This window comes from Chelonia mydas, chromosome 14 (genome assembly GCF_015237465.2).
Source record: "Chelonia mydas isolate rCheMyd1 chromosome 14, rCheMyd1.pri.v2, whole genome shotgun sequence".
In the NCBI taxonomy this organism is placed as follows: domain Eukaryota; kingdom Metazoa; phylum Chordata; order Testudines; family Cheloniidae; genus Chelonia; species Chelonia mydas.
Window position 1 is genome coordinate 33,303,062 of NC_051254.2, and position 19,860 is coordinate 33,322,921.

Here is a 19,860-nt window from a genome sequence, read left to right on the forward strand (position 1 = left end):
GATTGAAGTGTTCCCTTGCTGGCTTTTGTATGTTACCGTTCCTGATGTCTGACCTGTGTCCATTTATGCTTTTATGTGGAGACTGTCTGGTTTGGCCAATGTCTGGCAGAGGGGCATTGCTGGCACATGATGGCATCTACCATATTAGTAGATGTGCAGGTGAATGAGCCCCTGATGGTGTGGCTGGTGTGGTTGGGTCCTATGATGGTGTCGCTAGAGTAGATATGGGGGACAGAGAAGGCAACGGGATTTGTTACAGGGATTGGTCCTTGCGTTAGTATTTCTGTGGTGTGGTGTGTAGTTGCTGGTGAGTATTTGCTTCAGGTTGGGGGCCTGTCTGTAAGCAAGGACTGGACTGCCTCCCAAGGCCTGTGAGAGTTGGGGATCATTTTCCAGTATAGGTTGTAGATCATTGATGATGCACAGGAGAGGTTTTAGCTGGGGGCTGTATGTGATGGCCAGTGGTGATCTGTTATTTTTCTTGATGGGCCTGTCCTGTAGTAGCTGCAGGAGACTTGTGGCCAATTTGGTGTGTGGGGGACCCTGGGGCTCCACAAACCTCTCCAGCTGAGTCCCAGCTCCTTGGGGAGGCTTCAGGGAGGCACAGCCCCTCCCCCCCCACCCCGCTTTGACATCCATAAGGGCGCTGTCTGCTCCCTCCCCCACACCCATGGCCCTATGCAGTCAGGGACAACTATCGTGAGCCGTGCAAGGAGCAGCTTCCTACAGTCACAGAGACACTGGGCCCTTCTCAGCTGTTCTTCAGAGCTGGGGAAGCCCAGGTATAGTGTGATACCATTCTCAGGAGCCCAGAGACCCCAGGTCTGGGGTAGGATGGGGATCAGGGATACAGGCTGGGGATCCTACCTCCTTCCATCCATTCTTCCAGCCATCCATTGTACTTCTATCCAGCTCTCTGCATCTCTCCCCCACTCGCTATCCATCTGCTCATCCATCTCTCTTTCTCTCCCTCTGTATCCTTCTATCCATCTACCTCTCTCTCCTTCCATCCTGCTACCCATCCATCTCTCTGATCTATCCTCTCTTTATTGCTGTTTTTATCCATCCTTCTCTTTGCCTTTCTTTCTGTCATAACAATTCACCTCTCTCTTCCTCTCTTTCTCATCCATCCACTCTCTCTCCATCCCTCTCCCTATAACCATCTCTCTCTGTCTCCTCCCCATCTCTGGGATTTTATTTATTCCATTACTGTGGACTCTGGGCTTCTAGGAGACCCTGCCAGTTGAGAGGCTCAGGGTATCCCTCCCAGCATGGGGCAACCTGTCCCCAGATACTTCACTCACACACCAAGTGGGCTAGGTCTCTGGGATGAGGGGTATTCTGTGACGATGTGACCCTGGCTCTGAACATCCAGTTTGCTCCATTCCCCTCCTTTTGAGACACAGTCCAGGGCCCCAGAAGAGTGTGGGGCAACACCTACAGCCTCAGGGTTTCCAGAGCCAGATGCAGATGTTGCCGCCAAACAGCAGGGCGCAAAGTTAGCTGGTCTCCCTGAGCCCAGACACCCCTGACCACGGAGACTCTTAGTGTAGACCCAGAGACCCTGGTCTACACTAGCGGGGTGGGGATCGATCTAAGTTACACAACTTCAGCTACGTGAATAAGGTAGCTGAAGTCGACGTACTTAGATCGACTCACTGTGGTGTCTTCACCGCGGTGAGTCGACTGCTGCCGCTCCCCCATCAACTCCGCCTATGCCTCTCGCGGCGGTGGAGTACAGGAGTCAATGGGAGAGCGCTTGGGGGTCGATTTATTGCGTCTAGACTAGACGCGATAAATCGATCTCTGCTGGATCGATCGCTGCCCGCCGATTCAGCGAGTACTGTAGACATTTAGACATTCAGATCCACAGCTCGGGGCTGCTTCGTCCCAGACCCTCGGGCATTGGAACATCTGAACTGTCTGGAGCTGTTCAGGTGTTATACCAATAAAATAAATATCAGCAGGACCTTATTAAAGGGAATAAGGCAAAATGCCACATTTACTGTGAACACAGAAAGAATCATAGTAAGCAGTTAGTTATAGCTATAACATTCCATTCAATTTCATATTTATTCACACGTTCATTCATACACACACACACACACAGGTTCTGCAAGGTTGTTATCATAGTTACCAGCCTTAGAGTTGCTCATGCCAAGCCACTGGCCAGGTGGCCTGGACATGAGGAGGGAGCAGGGCCTTGTCAGATGTTCATCTGATGCTCCTGGAAGTTGGTTTGCAGAATCAGACCCCAAAGTTCTCACTTTCTAGAATCCATTTTTATAGGAATTTATTCCTATGCCAGTCTATGAGAATTGCTTCATCATGCTGTTGCTGAATCAATCAGCAGATAGCACATTCCTGACGGCTCCGTGCTGCCAGATGTTATCTTGTTCTTTGTTTCTCCCATCCTTGAGGCTGCTGGGTGGATTCCAGTCTGCCCTCCGGGGGTCCTCTGGTTGTCTCCACTCTGCGAGAGATAAATACAACAAAAGGGCGGGGAGTCTCTGTGTGTTGTTTCTGTTGTTACAAAGTATCACTTTGAGTCTCTCTCTGTGTGAATAGTTGTTGTTACAAAGTATTGCTTTGAGAACAGACTCTGTCTTAGGATGTACTAATACAATTAGCAGCTTGCAAGTTTCACACAGAGAGGGAGAGAAACAGTAAAAACAAGGGACCAAAAACCAAGAGACCTCTTAATTAGTAATACTCTGGTATTTAAACTATGGGGAATCAAACTCATTTGTGATTTTAATACAGAGCTTCTTTAATATGATCCAACATAGGCAGGAGGGATCTGAAGAGAGCAGAGCCGGAGATGAATGGACGTGAGTCCGGGGTTTTTCCACCACTCGTTCATGATCACTGTGCTTATTATTGGGGAGGGTTCAGGAGCTGGGAAGCAGGCCATTAGAGATCGTTAGGTGCTCAGATACTGCGGTGCTGGGGACCAGACAACTATCATAGATTGGTAGATTTGGTTAGGGTTGGAATCTGTCTTATCCAGGGTCCATAACCCACAAACTTATGCAGGGATAACTTTCCACAGGTGAGTAGTTAATCACCTGGGTACGCGTCTTCAGGACTGGATCCTGTGTTTGTAAAGTGCTGTGTAAACCTGTTGTCCCTTGAGAGGCCCTGATCCTGCAAAGATTTATGCATGTGCTTAACTTAAGCCCACAGGCAGTCCCACTGACATCAATTGGATGTGGTTTGGATAAAGGAGATTAAGGCATGTAGGCAGCATAGGCCAAATTTATAAAGGGATTTAGCTGGCTACAGATGCAGATGGGTGCTAGGGGTCTAACTCCTATTGGAATCAATGGGAGTAAGAAAATCCTACTTGGTGCCTATCTGCATATTTAGCCCTATCTGAACCCATAATCCCCGTGAAAATCAGTTGGATTTGGGTGCATCATTCCTTAAAGCTCCTTTGGAAACCCCAGCTCTAAGTGCTGGTAGGATCAAGGTCTGAAATATTATTAGTGGTGCAGGGATTATTTTATTCCCTTCCTGCATGCTTAGACTGTGGTCCCTGTCAGTTGCACAGAAAAGTACATACAAATAATAGATTCATGTCAACAGTGGCAGTAGAGTCATAGAATCATAGACATGTAAGACTAGAGGGCACCTCCAGAGGTCATATGGTCCATACCCCCATATTGAGACAGGAATAAGATTACCAAGACCATACCTGATCAGTATTTGTCCCACCTGTTCTTAACAAACTCCCAGGATGGTATGGCATTCCGGGGTGCAATCCAGAGTAGCGAGGAGTTGTGTCACCCCTGCACTGCAACCTTGCCTGCCTCCAAATGTTTTCCTGTTTTAGAGTCCAATATGGGTCGCTCACAAGCAGCCTCCAAGCATGCGGGTCACACCCTGTGTGTCTGTGCGTAGCCACAGCCTGGTCCAGCAACTCTTACCCCAGCAGCTTGTCCGCAAACACCAGCCACATTCTGGCTTCTACCAGCCCTGGTTACTACTTGTGGGGTGACCCCAACACATTCCTAGTCCAGAATTCCACCCCCCCTCCACCTCCAAGATGTGTGTTCTGCACTGCCCAGCCCTCTCCTGGACAGTTCAGATATTTTTGGTCTGTTGCCCCTGTGAGGGGAGCAATATACAACAGTTTGTGACTTTAATTGGAGTTACTCATACAATTCAGTTTAAATGCAGGAATGGATCAGTTTGGATTACGGAATAAAGCACCTTTATTTCACTACAAAGAGAGAGATTTTAAGTGAGTACAAGTATAAGGTATTAAAGTCAGATTGGTTACAAGAGAAATAAAGATAAATCGCTTCCTAGTACTAAACCTTAGCAAAGCAGACTTGGCTCAAGGTGAAATCCCTTACCACATGCTCCGAGTAACATTGCTGAGCCATGTATTCCATCCGTGATGTCCTCTATCGTGGGTCCATTCCTCTGAACCTGGTGTAGTATGCTGTGTACCTCTGTACCTTACCTGTAGTAAATTCACCTTTGTCCTCATGGGTTTGGGACCTTGACTGTATGTCAATTTGTTGTGCCAACCTGTACCTGTATGCCCTTTGTGTATTGTTTTGCCAGGGGTCCTATAAGTTACTGTTTCCTGTTTGAGTCACTGTTTAATAAACCAGTTTGCTTTATAGTTAATCCTGTCCTTAGTTTTCTCTCCATTGATAGATGGGGTTTGGGGGAACGAGTCTGCTGGGTGGGAACTCTGAGGTGTGGAACCTAGAGCACATCCAGTTAACCATAGGCAAGATCTGAGTTCCTGGTTAACAGGGTGACCACAACACATTCCTAGTCCAAAATTCCCCCCTACCCCCCACAAGATGTTTGTTCTGCACTGCCCAGCCCTCTCATGGACAGTTCAGATATTTTAGGTCTGCTGTCCTGTGAGGGGAGCAATATCCAACAGTTTGCTACTTCAAATGGAGTTACTCATACAATTCAGTTTAAATGCAGTAATGGATCAGTTTGGATTATGAAATAAAACACCTTTATTTCACTACAAAGAGAGAGATTTTAAGTGAGTACAAGTGTAAGGTATTAAAGTCAGATTGGTTACAAGAGAAATAAAGATAAATCACTTCCTAGTACTAAACCTTAGCAAAGCAGACTTGGCTCAAGGTGAAATCCCTTACCACATGCTCCGAGTAACATTGCTGAGCCAATTCTCAGGCCAAAATCTGCTCCCAAAGTCCAAAAGCTGTTTCTTTTGTCTTCTTAGGGGAAAGAGAGAGAGAGATGAATAGGGAGAGATACCTTGGGGTGTTTCTGCCCCTCACTTTTGTTGTCCAGTCCCCCTTTGAAATGAATTTTATTGAGGGTTATGCCTAGATGAAGTACATTCCTGCTGTGAGGACAGAGACAAGGAGTCTCATGGTGAAAGATGTGCCAGGCTGTTGTTTGTTTAAATGCAGATAGGGTTGTTCCTTCCCCACTTCCTGGCCTAAGACTGGCCACTTGAAAGGTGGTTGCCCATCAACTCTGATGACACCTGGCTAGACTCCTTTGTGTTCAAGAAACTGCTTTACCCAGACTTGTTTGGTAAATGCATTTCAGACCTAATTTCAGCTTATGTTTATTACTTTAAGTAGAATTGTGCTACACACATTTCGTCATGATAGTATTGACAAGTAAGTTATTGGTTTTCAAAGCTCTCTCCAATAGGCTTAGAGCAGCTGAGCCAATGCAGCATTTTAAGTTTAGACTTTCCCTTAGAAGGTTTTCTTAATAGCTAACCTGAATCTCCTTTAGTACAAGCTAAGCCCATTACTTCATGTCCCACCCTGTGTGGACATGGAGAACCACTGATCACCATCCTCTTTGTAACAACTTTTCACACATTTGAACACTGTTTCCAGGTCCCCCTTCAGCCTTTTGTCCTCTGGACTAAACATGCCCAGTTCTTTCAGCCTTTCCTCATAGGTCATGTTTTCTAACCCTTTGATAGTTTTTGTTGATGTCTTCTGGACTCTCTCCAATTTGCCCATAACTTTCTTAATGCATAATATATTATATTATTAATTAATTACTAGTAATAATCATTAAGATAATCATTTAAACAACCGACACACATTAAATTATTTCATTCTCTCCATATAATTAACTCCTTTCAGCCATAGATTGTAGATAGATAGGTCAATAGATTTCTGTTTATCAGCCAGTTTTTCAAAGTGATCTAAAATGGAAACAAATAGGTAGATTACCCTGTAATTTGCCATGCCACATCAGGGACAGAGTGCAGTTAGAAGTTCAAATTTGGGGTTTGGTCATAGGGCTTCTGACATACATCCTCCTGCAAAAAATTACCACTTAAGAATTGCCAATGCTTATAATGTTTTACTGAGCAGACCTGGGGAACTAATCAGTTGCAGAAACCCCCCAACAACCCACTCTCCTGTTGGTAATAGCTTATCTAAAGTGATCACTCTCCTTACAATGTGTATGATAATCAAGGTGGGCCATTTCCAGCACAAATCCAGGGTTTAACAAGAACATCTGAGGAACAGTGGAGGGGGGGGAGGGGAGAAAAACCTGGATTTGTGCTGGAAATGGCCCACCTTGATTATCATACACATTATAAGGAGAGTGATCACTTTAGATAAGCTATTACCAGCAGGAGAGTAGGGTGGGGGGAGAGAAAACCTTTTGTAGTGATAAACACCCATTTTTTAATGGTTTGTGTGTATAAAAACATCTTCTGTATTTTCCACAGTATGCATCCGATGAAGTGAGCTGTAGCTCATGAAAGCTTATGCTCAAATAAATTGGTTAGTCTCTAAGGTGCCACAAGTACTCCTTTTCTTTTTGCGAATATAGACTAAGACGGCGGTTACTCTGAAAACTGGTCATAAACTGACACAGAAAAATCCACAGACTTCAACGGAGAAAAAAGAACTATAAGAACAGGATGCTTTGCCATGGGGCTTTGGGTTCGTCTTGCCACAACTCCAGGAGCATCGGATCGTGACCGACAGAGCCTGGCTCCCCTCTGTGACCAATCTGGCTGGTGACTAGATTGATCCAGACTCTGGACTGGTAACTATAAACATCGACTGGCAGGACTGTGTGCATGGTGTGTGTGTGTAACTGAAAAGCATATGCTTTATTCTCAATAAATGCGGCATGTTGCCTTCTCCCCTATAAAAAATCTCGTGTATTTTGTATAAGCATAACAATAAGAGTTATTCAAAAATTTTCTAACAGATACAAAATTTGTAAATTATTGTAAAGGTCAGAGTTAAGGTTACAATTTGAGTTAAAAGTGTTTTTCTTTGAAGTTTCTGAGAAGGGCATTGCATGTTGAAATGACCTCATCACATACACTATCGAAGATTCAAATGTTTAAAGAATATATGTTCCCATGATTCAGGGTATAAGTCAGCCTCTAACTGTCTGCACTGAGGAATAAATTTCTGTTATGGGTAGATTGTCTCATTGCCTATTCTCTGACATACATATCCTAGAACTGCCACCAACTGCCATAGCTGCACTTTACCATGACAACTTGTTTGAAGTATTATTGTAGTCAGGCTGGTCCCAGGATCTGAGCAATGCAAAGTAGGTGAGGTAATCTCTTTTATTGGACCAACTTATATTGGAGGCTTCAAAAGAAAGCTGCACAACACCTTCAAAAGATGACACTGAAGAATTTAAATTAATAAATCTTGTGGACACTGAAAACCCTGCACTTAACAGAGACTCTGGTTTTATGGCCCATTACAACAACTTGTGACACACCCTGCTGCCTACTAACCTTTCATTGTCTGACAACTGCAGAGGTGTTAATTTCCCACTTTGTGTTTATTGCCCACTTCATTTTAATTGGTTTTCTGCAATGTGCTTAACCATCTGTCCTGTCTTGTATTTAACTTGAACACTCTGGTTACCCTCTCCAGAGTTCTGTGAAGCTCGAAAGTTTGTCCCTTCCATCCACATAAGTTGGTCCAATAAACGATATTATCTCATTTACCTTGTCTCTCAACTCTGTTTCTTGGCATCCAGATGTGCCACAGGGTGGACTGAGCCCTTTATGAGGGAACTACTCCCACTCACCTCTGGCTCCTTAACAGCCTTGACGAGGCCTGACAGGGGACAGGAGTTCCTGATAAAGAGCCAGAGGGGAAGGGAACAGGAGGTGGAAGCTGTGGCAGAGAAGAGCAGCATTGAGCAGGAGGTCCTTACAGGGGACCCTGACTGGGAGAAGGGATGGGGCCTGGAAGCCAGAGCCAGAAGTTGAGCTCTAGCTCGGAAGGGCTGGAAGTGGTGGCTTTATGAAGTGTTTACCAGGATGGAAGAAGAGCCCGGGTGTGGTAGAAGACCCCAAAGCTGAATATGAACTTTTGAGTTGTTGTAATGAACTTTCTTTTGGGACTTGGAGGGTTCTTCTGAACTGTTTCTGTTATTAAATGAGCCCCAGGCAGGGCTGGTGTTAGCCATGAGAAAGACTGTGTGGATTTCTTAAGGGCTCCTGAAGAGGAGAAAGAGAGGCAAAGCGCCACAGAGCCAACCCTTGTCATGAGGGGGATTTTGGGAGGTGGAGGGCCCTGTTACAGTATCCTATGACTGCCATCAATTGCCACAGATCCATTCTGATTTAATTTTGTGACATATTATTAAGGATAAGAATAAAACTAGAGTCATAGTTAGGAGCCCCAGTCACAACTAGGATCTGTATAAATACAGAATAATAATAATAATTAATAAAACGCCTTATGTCCCAAAGACCTTACAATCTAAGCATCCATTTTCAATGACAAATCTATTTATTGGCAATGTATCCTATTGATCCCACGAACCGCCACAGATCCAATTTTCTAGGACACTTTGATTCCCTGGCATATGGATCCTCCTTTGTCACTAAGCGCCACAGAACCACTTTTCTGCGATGAAGCCATTCCCTGGCAGAAGGATCTGACCTGCCACCCAACTGGCCCAGACTGACTATTATAAAGTCACAAGTGGGCATGGTTTATTCAGAGCAAATGGGGCTGCCCTTGAATGTGACCCTCCTGTGTATGGCTATTGGGGCACCTTTCAGCCTTATCTTTGTCCCTTCTCCCTGCAGCAGGAAAGAGGGAACGGAAGTTCCCAGTGGGAGTTTATCCTATTGGGGGTCTCTGACCAGCCATGCCTGAAGATGTTGCTTTTTGTGGTCTTCCTGGTCTTGTACGTCCTGAACCTGGTGGGGAACCTGGCCATCATCATTGTCTTGTGGCTGTAACCCAGTCTCCACACCCCTATGTATTTCTTCCTTAGCAACCTCTCCTTCCTGGATCTTTGCTACACCACCAGCACCGTTCCTCAGATGCTGGTGAATTTACAAGTTCATCACCTGGGCCGGCTATGTGGCCCAGCGCTACATCTCCCTCTCGCTGGCTGGCACTGAGTGTATCCTGTTGGCCATCATGGCCGACGACTGCTACGTCGCCATCTGCCACCTGCTGCGCTACACTATCGTCATGAGCTGCCGCCTCAGCCTGCAGATGGCGGCCACCATCTGGCTGAACAGCTTCAGCAACTCCATCCTTCAGACCAGCCTGACCGTGTGGCTGCCCCAGTGCGGACAGAACTGGCTTGACCACTTCGTCTGTGAGGTGCTGGCCCTGCTCAAGCTGGCCTGTGTCGATACCTCTGACAATGAGGCCCAGGCATTTGCTGTCAGTGTGATCTTCCAAATGGCGCTGCTGGGCCTCACCCTGGTCTCCTACGGCTACAAAGGCACCATAAATAAATTACCTGGAAGGAAGAATTTAAACGGAATAGTCTAAATGATAATTGGGAACTGTTTAAGAACACTTTACTAGGTGTCTGAAACTCCACAATCAATGAAAAAGGTCACGTTGGTTTAAAAAACCAACAACAACATGGGCCATGGCTCTGAGGGGAAGGGAAGGCAGATATAAAAAGAAGAAAATAATATATAATGAATAGAAGAAATGGAAAGTTGATAGTAATGGACGTAAATTAAAAGTTAGAAATTATAGAAAATTGATAAGGTAAATAGCAGAATTAAGAACAATAAGATGTTTTTAAGTATTAGGAACTAAAAGAATCCTAATAATGATATTAGCCCATTACTAGATGGAAATAGCAGAATTCTCAATAATAATGCAGAAAAGACAGACGTTCAATAAATATTTCTGTTCTATATTAGGAAAAACCAGATACTGTCATCATATCATACGATGATGAAACTTTCCAATAGTATCTTGTGAAGATGTTAAAGAGCAGCTACTAAAGTTAGGTAGTTTTCAATCAACAGGTCTGGAAAACTTGCATCCAAGAGATTTAAAAGAGTTGGCTGAGGAGCTCATTAGACCATTAATGGTGATTTTCTATAACTCTTGAAACAATGGAAAAATTCCAGAAGACTAAAAGGGTGCTTTAAAAAGAGTAAATGGGATCACTTGGGTAACTGTAGGCCTGTCAGCCTGACATTGATCTGGGAAATATTAATGGAGTGGCTGACACAGAACTCTATTAATAAAGAATTAAAGAAGGGTGTGAAGGAACAGAGAGATTGCTGCTGGGTACAGCAGGGGTCAAAGAAAACCTGTGGGCTCACCTAGTCCCACTGCGTTATACCTGCAGCCAATGCCAGGCCTGGAGGGGGGAGAAAAGAAGAGAGCCTGGCTCAGTCAGGGGCTGACTGGTGAAGAGGCAGGAGCTCTCTGTATACCTTCCTAAAGGCACAGACCGGCAACCAGCCTGCCAACGCAGCCACTGGAGGCAAGTAAGTCTTCCCCTGCCAAGGGGAACCTGCAGATAAGCCCAAACTGCCTGAAAACTGGACTAGAGGGGCCACACCCCAAACTAAAATGACTTGCATAGGGAGCAGCTCAGGAAAACATGGATGGGAGAAAGATCCATCTCCCCTGTTTAGGGGTTTGAGTGACACAGGACCCCGGGCCAGGACCTGAGGGAAAAGGAGAGGTCAGGTCCTCCTACAGCCCCCCAACCAACGATCTAGCCACTAGGCTGTCCAGCCACTGAAGGCCCTATTACAAATTGTGGAGAATGCAGGCACCGATCTAGTCCCTGCTGAAGGGAATTTAAAAAAAAAAAAAAAGTCCCAAGGACAAACCCTTGAATGGAGATGAAACAGCTGCTGAAATGGGTGACCTAGCAAAACACTCACCATCAACAGCAACACCAACAACTCCTGCAGCAGATGGCCATGCAGCAGTAGCAGTTAGTTCACGAATTGGCAGCCCAACAGCAGCAGCAGTAGCTGGCCCAACAGGTTGCATCCATTTTGCGACCCGCTGCTCCAACCGAGCTGCCTAGCCCCGTCCCTATCAGGCTTGCCAAAATGGGGCCCGACGATGATCCTGAGGCTTTCTTAGAGACTTTCAAGTGGGTGGCAGTAACCCAGTGGCCCTCAGACTAATGGGTTGCAGTGCTGGCCCCGTATTTAACCAGGGTACTGCAGACCACATACCATGTGTTAGACCCCACCACCGTTCAGGACTATGCCCAAGTTAAGGCAGCGATCCGCAACACCCTAGATATCTCAGAGGAAACATTCCAGCAATGCTTCCAGGAGGAGCGGTACCCACTGGGAGCCCGACCCTGCTTGTTGCCTGGAAGCTTCACAGCTCATTCTGGAAATGGCTCAAACCAGAAGCAAAGATGGGGGAGCAGGTCACTGAACAGGTCCTGCTAGAGCAGTTTGTCCAGATCCTACCCCTGGGGGAAGAGAGTGGATGTTGTGGCATCACCCTGACACCACGACAGATGCCATCCAGCTCATGGAGAACTACCTAGCCAGAAAGTCCCCCATGATGATGCCCCCTTCGGGGTCAGCTGGAACCAAGAGCCCCATGCCGCTAAAGGATGATACCACCCAACGGATACCAGGATCGTGAGGAATGTCGGCCTCCTCCCTCCCTATCAGAGCTCCCGAGGGCTCAAGGATCCAGAGATGCCAGGGCTTCCCAACCCAGCTGGGGAGACCACAGGTCTACCAGAGGCCCAGCCAGGGTCCTTGCTTGGCCCAGAACTTGGGGAGACCCGTTGTGACCAGAGCAATCGGGTACTCAGGCAGGAAACCCCTTGCGCCACCCAAGATCAGGACTGGTGTTTCATGTGTGGCCATTCTGGGCACTGGTCCGGAGAATGTCTGTGCATGGAATGTAGCTTTGGGAAGGTCTGGACTCCGCGAGCATGAGCACGCCCTGGGAAACCAGCAAAACTGACCATCCTGCTGCTGGTAAATGGGAGAGAAGTAATGGGACTAGTAGATTCAGGTGTGCCCAGATCCTGGTACAAAGTACATGGTGCCTAATCCTGGCCCAACCCAGGGCACCATCATGTTACAGTGCATGCACGGGGACGTGAGGGCCTACCCCCACACAGAAGTGACTTTAATGGTGGGGATACATGAAGAGTCCCTGATGGTTGGTCTGGCCACGACACTGGCCTAGTCAGTTATTTTAGGCAGGGAATGGAACTATTTTGGGGAATTGTTAGCCGACCTGGTCAAGGGCCCCTGCCTCTGGCCACCGGCCGGCCTGCAGCTGCAACCCTTGTGGGGGTGGGGGAGGCTGCTGACCCTGGTGAAGGGACTTCCCAGTCCTCAGCATCAACCCAGGCCAACCAGGCCCCATCCCAGCCAGGAGGGGAGCTCCCCCCATTACCCGAATCGGAGATTCTGACTCACCTCTCTGACTTTGTGGAGGAGCAACAGGATGACAACACCCTGAGTCAGTCATACAACTAGGTGGCGGCGTAGGAGACTAGGGGAGACTGTTGAACCCCACCAAGCAGGACGGTTCCCACGCTTTGAGATTCAAGATGACCGTCTGTACCACACAGAGAAAGACCAACCGATCAAAGAGGTTTGACATCAGCTCTTGGTGCCCCGACTGTACCGGAAGCGGGTTATGTGACTCTCCCATGCCATACCCACGGCTGTGCACCTTGGAAGGGAAAGGACGCTAGCCCAGATTTTAGCCCAGTTCTTTGGGCCAGGGGTCTACCGAGAGGTGGCAGACTTCTGTGCCTCATGCCCAGAGTGCCGGCTCACCGCACCTTGGCCAGCTGAGAGAGCCCCCATTGATCCCCCTCCTGCCTGTAAGTATACCCTTTGAGGATGCAAGAAGAAACTAGAATGATACAAATCAAAACGGCACACATTAAATGGATTAAAAACTGGCTGACAGGTCTCAAAGGGTATGTCTACACTGCAATAAAACACCCATGGCTGGCCCAGGTCAGCTGACTCAGGTGTGCGGGGTTCGGGCTGTGGGGCTAGAAAATTGTAGTGTCAATGTTGGGGCTAAGACTGGAGCAGAAAGGATTCTGTCAGTGTCTAAGAGTGCATGGCCATCCCCCGCGTCAATCTCCGAGGGAGGCCACTCCTCCTCGCTACACTGGGACATTGCCTGCACACAGCCCTGGAGTGAGCCCTGCTAGAATAGGGTTACCATACGTCCGTATTTGCCCAGACATGTCCGGATTTTTGGTTCTTAAATCGCCATCCGGGAGGAATTTTTAAATATCTAAAAAAGTCCGGGATTTTGCCATTATTATTTTTCCCCAAAGAAGAGTTGATCATTCAAGAAAGAGAGTGAATGTTAATCATTTGAGAAAGAAAGTGAATGTTGATCACTCGAGAGAGTGCCTGCTTTTTCCCCCTTGCTCCCAGCGCTTGTGCCACGAAACAGCTGTTTCACGCGGCTGGGAGGGAGGGGGGAGGAAGGGGAATGAGGCATGCTCAGGGGAGGAGGCGGGGCCGGGGCAGGGATTTGGGGAAGGAGTTGGAATAGGGGCGGGGAAGGGGTGGAGTTGGGGCGGGGTGGCGTAACTCTGGTAATATGGTAATATGGTAACTCTGTGCTCAAAATCCCCATAGCAAAAACGCACCATTGCGGCCCCTTACTGAGGCAACCTCTGAGTACCTTTCCCGGACCTGAAAAAGAGCTTTGGGTAAACTTGGAAGCTTGTCTCTCTCACCAACAGAAGTCTGTCCAATGAAAGATATTACCTCACCCAGCTGGTCTCTCTATATAACTCAAACAGAAAGAAGGGATCCCTAATCCCTTCAGGTATATCTTGCTTCATATGGTAGTGTGAACTCTGGCCACCTGCTGCATCTAATCCTTCCGCCATTCAATATAGCTACAGATACCACAGTGAAGATCAGTTTTAATGAAGACACATTATACAGGAAATGCAAATCTTTGTGACACTATACTAAGACAGATAGATCGATCGATAGATCAGTGGTCCCCAAACTTTTCAGTAGGTTATCTTATGACACTACATATTATTATGGGCAGCGCATGGCGTACACCAAGATTGCTAAAAATACACTTAGCACTAAAACAATACTGAATGTAATTTAACCTTTCCTTGAGGATTCAGAAGGCACTTCAGGATCTTGCAGGGCCTCAGGGTCATCATTATCATCAATTATCTTGCAGATGTAGAAGGTGTAGGAGATTGGGCTGAATCTGTAATGACCCTATGACATACCCTGGAAGCTGCTTTTTTGGATAAATTCCTGATATCAGCCTGCTGCCTTGTCTTCTGCCTCTTTTGCATAAAAGTAGAGTGCAGGATGTGCAATTGCATAACCTCCTGGGCAGTAAACTAGTCCCGGTTACTAGACTGAAGATTTCTATTGGGAGAGATCAGAAAGGCCGGTTAATAGAGCTTTGCAGTTGATAAAGTGACGGATAACACAGCTTTCACCGTAGATAAATAGATAGATAAAAGAATGACTGTGCATGCAACAACCTGTCTATAAATAGTTGGTTGCAGTTGCACTGTGTAGCGGGGTGGTCACCTGCTCCTGCCCTGAAGGGCTTGAAATCAGCCCAGGAGTGGGCTGTGGCTGGGGGCAAGCAGCTCCCAGGCTGATTGGGGAAAAAGGCACAACTGGGGCCATGCCCCAATCAGGGCCCAGCTGACCCTTATAAGAGAGCAGTGGACCAGGAGCAGAAACACTCTCCCTCTCTCTCTCCCTCTCCCTCTCGAGGGAGAAGGGCCTGGCTGCTGGGGAGCGTACCTGGGTACCTAAGGTGGAGCAGGGCTGGGGGAGGGCCAGAGAAGCTGGAGAGCGCCGGCCTGGAAACCCCACAGGCTGCAGGCCTAGTGTAAGGCCAAAAAGGGTACTGGGGTTGCAGGGGGCAGCCCACGGGTAGGCAGAGGCAGCAGGTCCCAACCCCCCTTGCCTGTGATGAGTGGCATTTACACTGCAGTCTGCCCCAGGGAACGGGGGCTAGTTGATGACTGGGCAGTGGCCATAGACTGAGGCGAGGTGGGGATAGAGGGTGGAGTTCCCCGGGGAGGGGAGACCCAGATCTGTGGGGGTACTGCTCGGGGGCAGCACCCCAACCTGAAACGGGCACGGGGGTCCAGGAGGTGCTTGGGCCCAGCGGCAAGCATGACACTAGCCTGCAGAGGGCGCTCCTGAGGCTGGAAATGCTAATTTCCTGGACGACCAGCAGGAAGTGTCGCAGTGGTGAGTCCCGCCCTGCTACACACTGATAAGAATCATTACTTATCAAGTACATTTTCCTAACCTGAATTTTATAGCAATCAAGTATATGTCATCCTGCAGGCTATTATCAACAATGGAGCATATGGAAATAAATCAGTATACTAAATGAATTGCTTGTTAGCTGTACTTTAAAAGTTAGGTACCATAATTTGCGGTAATGAACATCTCATGTAGGTAAGGCAGAGATAGCACCCTCATTGTGAGCTATAGTTGAATTCCGGTTAGCTTTGTCCTCCTCAAAAGGTTCTCAACAAGCTAAATAAACAAAGATAAATATCACAGGGGTAGCCGTGTTAGTCTGTACCCACAAAAACAATGAGGAGTCAGGTGGCACCTTAAAGACTAACAAATTTACCCATGAAATAAATGCCCAAATAAAAAAGATAAATTTATGTATGCAGTGTTGTAGCCGTGTTGGTCCCAGGATATTAGACATACAAGGTGGACAAAGTAATAGCTTTTGTTGAACCAACTTCTGTTGGTGAGAGAGACAAGCCTTCGAGCTTACACAGGACTTGAAGAAGAGCTCTGGTTAAGCTCCAAAGTTTGTATCTCTCACTGACAGACGTTGATTCAATAAAAGATATTACCTCACCCACCTTGTCTCTCTAAAGATAAATATGTTCATTAAGGTTCTAGCCTACCATATAAGAGCTGGATTTAATCCCCTGCTCCAACCCAGGCTTTCTTTGTATGCTTGGAGAAGTCATGTCTACACCGCTTCTGGGAACATGACTTCCAGCATGGCTAGAAAGACGCACATTAGTTTTGCTCAAGCTACCATACTAAAAATAGCCACATGGCCATTGCAGCTCCAGTGGAGACTCTAGCTACTCACCCAAGCTCAGATGCCGGGGGTCAGGTGGGTTTGGACTTGGGTGGCTAGCTGGAGCCTGCCCTGGTGCCACAAGTCCATACTGCTATTTTTAGTGCGCTAACAAAGTCTGTCCACCCATGCTGGGAGGCACACAAAGGGTATGTTTATATTGCAGTCACAGGATATGACTGAAGCATGAGCAGGCCTACCTGAGATACCTTTCATCTAGCTAACTCAGGTACCGGAGCACTGAAGCCCCGACATTGTGACCCTCAGTATGGGCTAGCTCTGTGAGTAATGACCCAGGCTTCCATCTGGCTTTATACAGTCTGTGCTGAAACTTGCCCTGCTGCAGCTTCACTGTTCTGGAACCTGAGCTAGCCAGATTAAAGCTAGTTCAGGTATGTCTGCTCGGGCTGCAGTCACACCTTGTAATTGCAGTACTTGCAATTTCTCTGTTTTCTGGTTCCCTGTCTGTAAAATGGGGGTAGTAGCACTTCCCTACATAACAGGCATGGTGTGAGGGTAAACGCATGAAAGGTTGTTGTGAGGTGCCCAAATATTATGGTCAAGGTGGCCATACAGGTACCTGAGATCGAAAGATAGAAAATCTGGCTGTTAAAAATACTGAATAAAACTGTTTTGTTTTATTTTCCTGGGTTTCTCTCTGCGTTAGCTGAAAAGCCCAAAGTGCCACCTCCAACTTTCTGTGTAACAGGAATGTTCCTAGTAACCCTTAAGACATAAAGTCTTCAGTAAGGCCCCACTGAGACCTAATTATCATTTGTTTAACTGTATTCCTCCGAAACATTGACATTAATAATACTCAGGGCTATTCATCTGGACTCAGCCAACTGCATTATTTTATTTACCGAACAAAAACTTCACAATGGAAACTCTGGAGAGAATGTCCCAGTTAATGAAACGTTAGTGGACGTCCTTTGTGAGATAGCTGCCCCAGGGGAATCTCTGGGATAGTTCAAGTCCCTGACAAGTTTACATCCAATTGCCAAGTTATGGATTCCCCGCAGAGATGAATGACTGGCTTAGTTTTTTTTTAACTTGCAATGATTAGATTAGCCGGTGATTTTTTTTGTGGGTGGTGATTAACCCCGTAGCTACTGACCCTTCTAACAAGGAGATGTTTCCTTCAATCTAAAATGTAAAGAATTCAAAGTTCATAGAAGCTAAGTGGGACTCAATCTTTGGGGCTCAGGATCCACTTGTAAACTTTGATGGCTTGTCGCAACACAGTAAACAGCTTTAGTGCAAAAAACATTTGGCTTACTAAACATTTCTTCTCCATGGTATGTATTAACTATATTAATGTAATAAGTACTAAATAAGTACACCATGAGTAAGGCTAAGACTTTTTCAGTTATTTTTAGTAAAAGTCACAAACAGGTCATGGGCAATAAACAAAAATTCACGGAGCTTGTCCATTGTCCATTATTTTATTAAAAATAACTGGGGGCAGGGCTAGGTAGGGGGGAGGAATGGAGTCCCATGGGGGGAAAAACGACTGACAGGCCGAGCCCCTCACCATGGCAGGGGGCACAGCCCTGACTCCAGTGGCCACAGTGGGGGTCGCAGTCATGGGGAACACACAGCCCTTGCTCCAGAGCTGGTTCAGCTGTGGAAAAAGGGGTGCGCGACTCGACTGCAGCCCCCCCCAAGCCCGGATGCAGTGTGGGGGGGACACACAGCCCTGGGAAGCCACAAGGGGTATGTGCGACCCCACTTGCAGACTCCAGTGAAAGCCGCGGGGCAGGCGTGCCTGGCCCCAGCTGCAGCCCCGACAAGACCGGGACACCGCGGGGCTCAGGTGCAGACCCCACCAATCCCAGAGCACCACAGGGCTGGGGCGCGTGGCCCCAGCTGCAGCCCCCAGTCCGGCTGCAGCCCCTGGAGGAAGCTGTCGGGCTGGGGCTGCAGGGTCCTTATTCCTGCCAGCCCCAGTTGCAGGGCAGAGGTGCACAGTCCTGCCTCCTTCTCCTGAATCCCAAGAAGTCACGGAATCCGTGACTGCTGTGACCCCCATGACTAAATCGTAGCCTTAACCATGAATACATGATAGTGGCCTTCAAATACGTGAAAGGCTGACATAAAAGAGATGGAGAAAAGTTGTTGTCTCTGTCCACAAAGGGCAGAACAAGAAGCAATGGGATCAAACTCCAGCATAGCAGATTTAGAGTAAATCTCAGGAAAAACTTTTTATCCATAAGAACAGGAAGCCAATGGAACAGACACCTCTGGAAGTTGTGGAAGCTCCTTCACTGGACGTTTTCAAAAGGAAACTGGACAGCCATCTGTCTAACATCTCACAGTGAAATGATTGACCAAATATTATTATTTTATCAATTACAATTGGCTAATAACATAGTAAAAGCATCCTGGTTGATTAATAACTTAGATTGGTTAATAATTCAATCACACAGTGTTTTAATATCATGCTGCAAAGAGCAGCAGGGGACACATTAAACAGTCACTTGTGGCTCACGAGCCTCAGTTTGAGTATCACTGGTTCAGACACAACAAACTCTGCATCTTGGCAGCGGGTTAGACTCGATGACCCTTGCAGTCCCTTCTAACCCTGTGGTTCTATTATTCTATGAGGACCGTAGCAGCAGCTCCTGTGGCTCCCGTCCCATGGGGCTGGCTGGTCTTGGCTTCCCGCTCCAGGCATTGGGTAGGTAGTGGTGGGTAGGCCCAACTTGAGCAGTGCAGCAACCCCCCTGTACCATTTTGCAAGGCCTGGATTGGGGAACTGACACCAGTCAGCACAGTGGGATCGGAGCTGCAGGAGCTGCTGCTGTGGGGTCAGTGTAGATTGGGCCCACCCTGCAGCTCCCCATGTTACCCTTTGACATGTTCTGGCAAGCCAGTTTTGGGTGATGAGCCACATGGTTGAGAAACTCTGCAGAATCTGTCCTTGGACACTGCAACCTTCTCCTACTGTCCAGTCACTTTGCTGCCCTCATGTGGTCCCTTCACCTAAATCCTTCAAAATCAGGTTTCTCCAAATCTGCGATAACACGGACATCTCCAGAGAAGCGCTGTCTTGTGGACTTGTTACTCTCCCATTTGTGATGCTGTCCGCGGCGGGGGAGTGTGGAGAGGTGATATGTCAAACATAGTGAAAGATCTCCAAAGTTTCACGATGGATCTGTGCCCTGCCATGCAGCAATGCCAATGGACCATTCTATTCCCCCCCTTCCCCATCTTCAGATGTTCAGCTGCATGTGTGTGTGTGTTCTCTCTGTGTGCCGTCCCAGCTCTGCACAGGCAGCTGGCACAGCAGACCTCGAGTGAACCACCCAATGACCACAAGAGCCGTTAAGGTATGAAGGCACCCTGCCAAGTTTATTGTTGATGAAGCATGGTATAAATATCTTGCAGACTCTATGAGGATACTAAGACATGTATGCCCGTGACTATGGATGCAGCTCAGTGAATGACAGGACTTTCCATTGCCTCCTCGGCTGGCCAAAGACACTCTCTCTGAGACCCCTCTTTTTACACTGATACAAACAAG

General features: G+C 47.4%; 1 pseudogene; it reads left to right on the plus strand.

Annotated features, from left to right (window-relative positions):
* The first annotated feature begins 484 nt into the window (after nucleotides 1–484).
* LOC102946374 lies at nucleotides 485–9,878 on the plus strand (annotated as a pseudogene).
* Nucleotides 9,879–19,860: the final 9,982 nt, after the last annotated feature.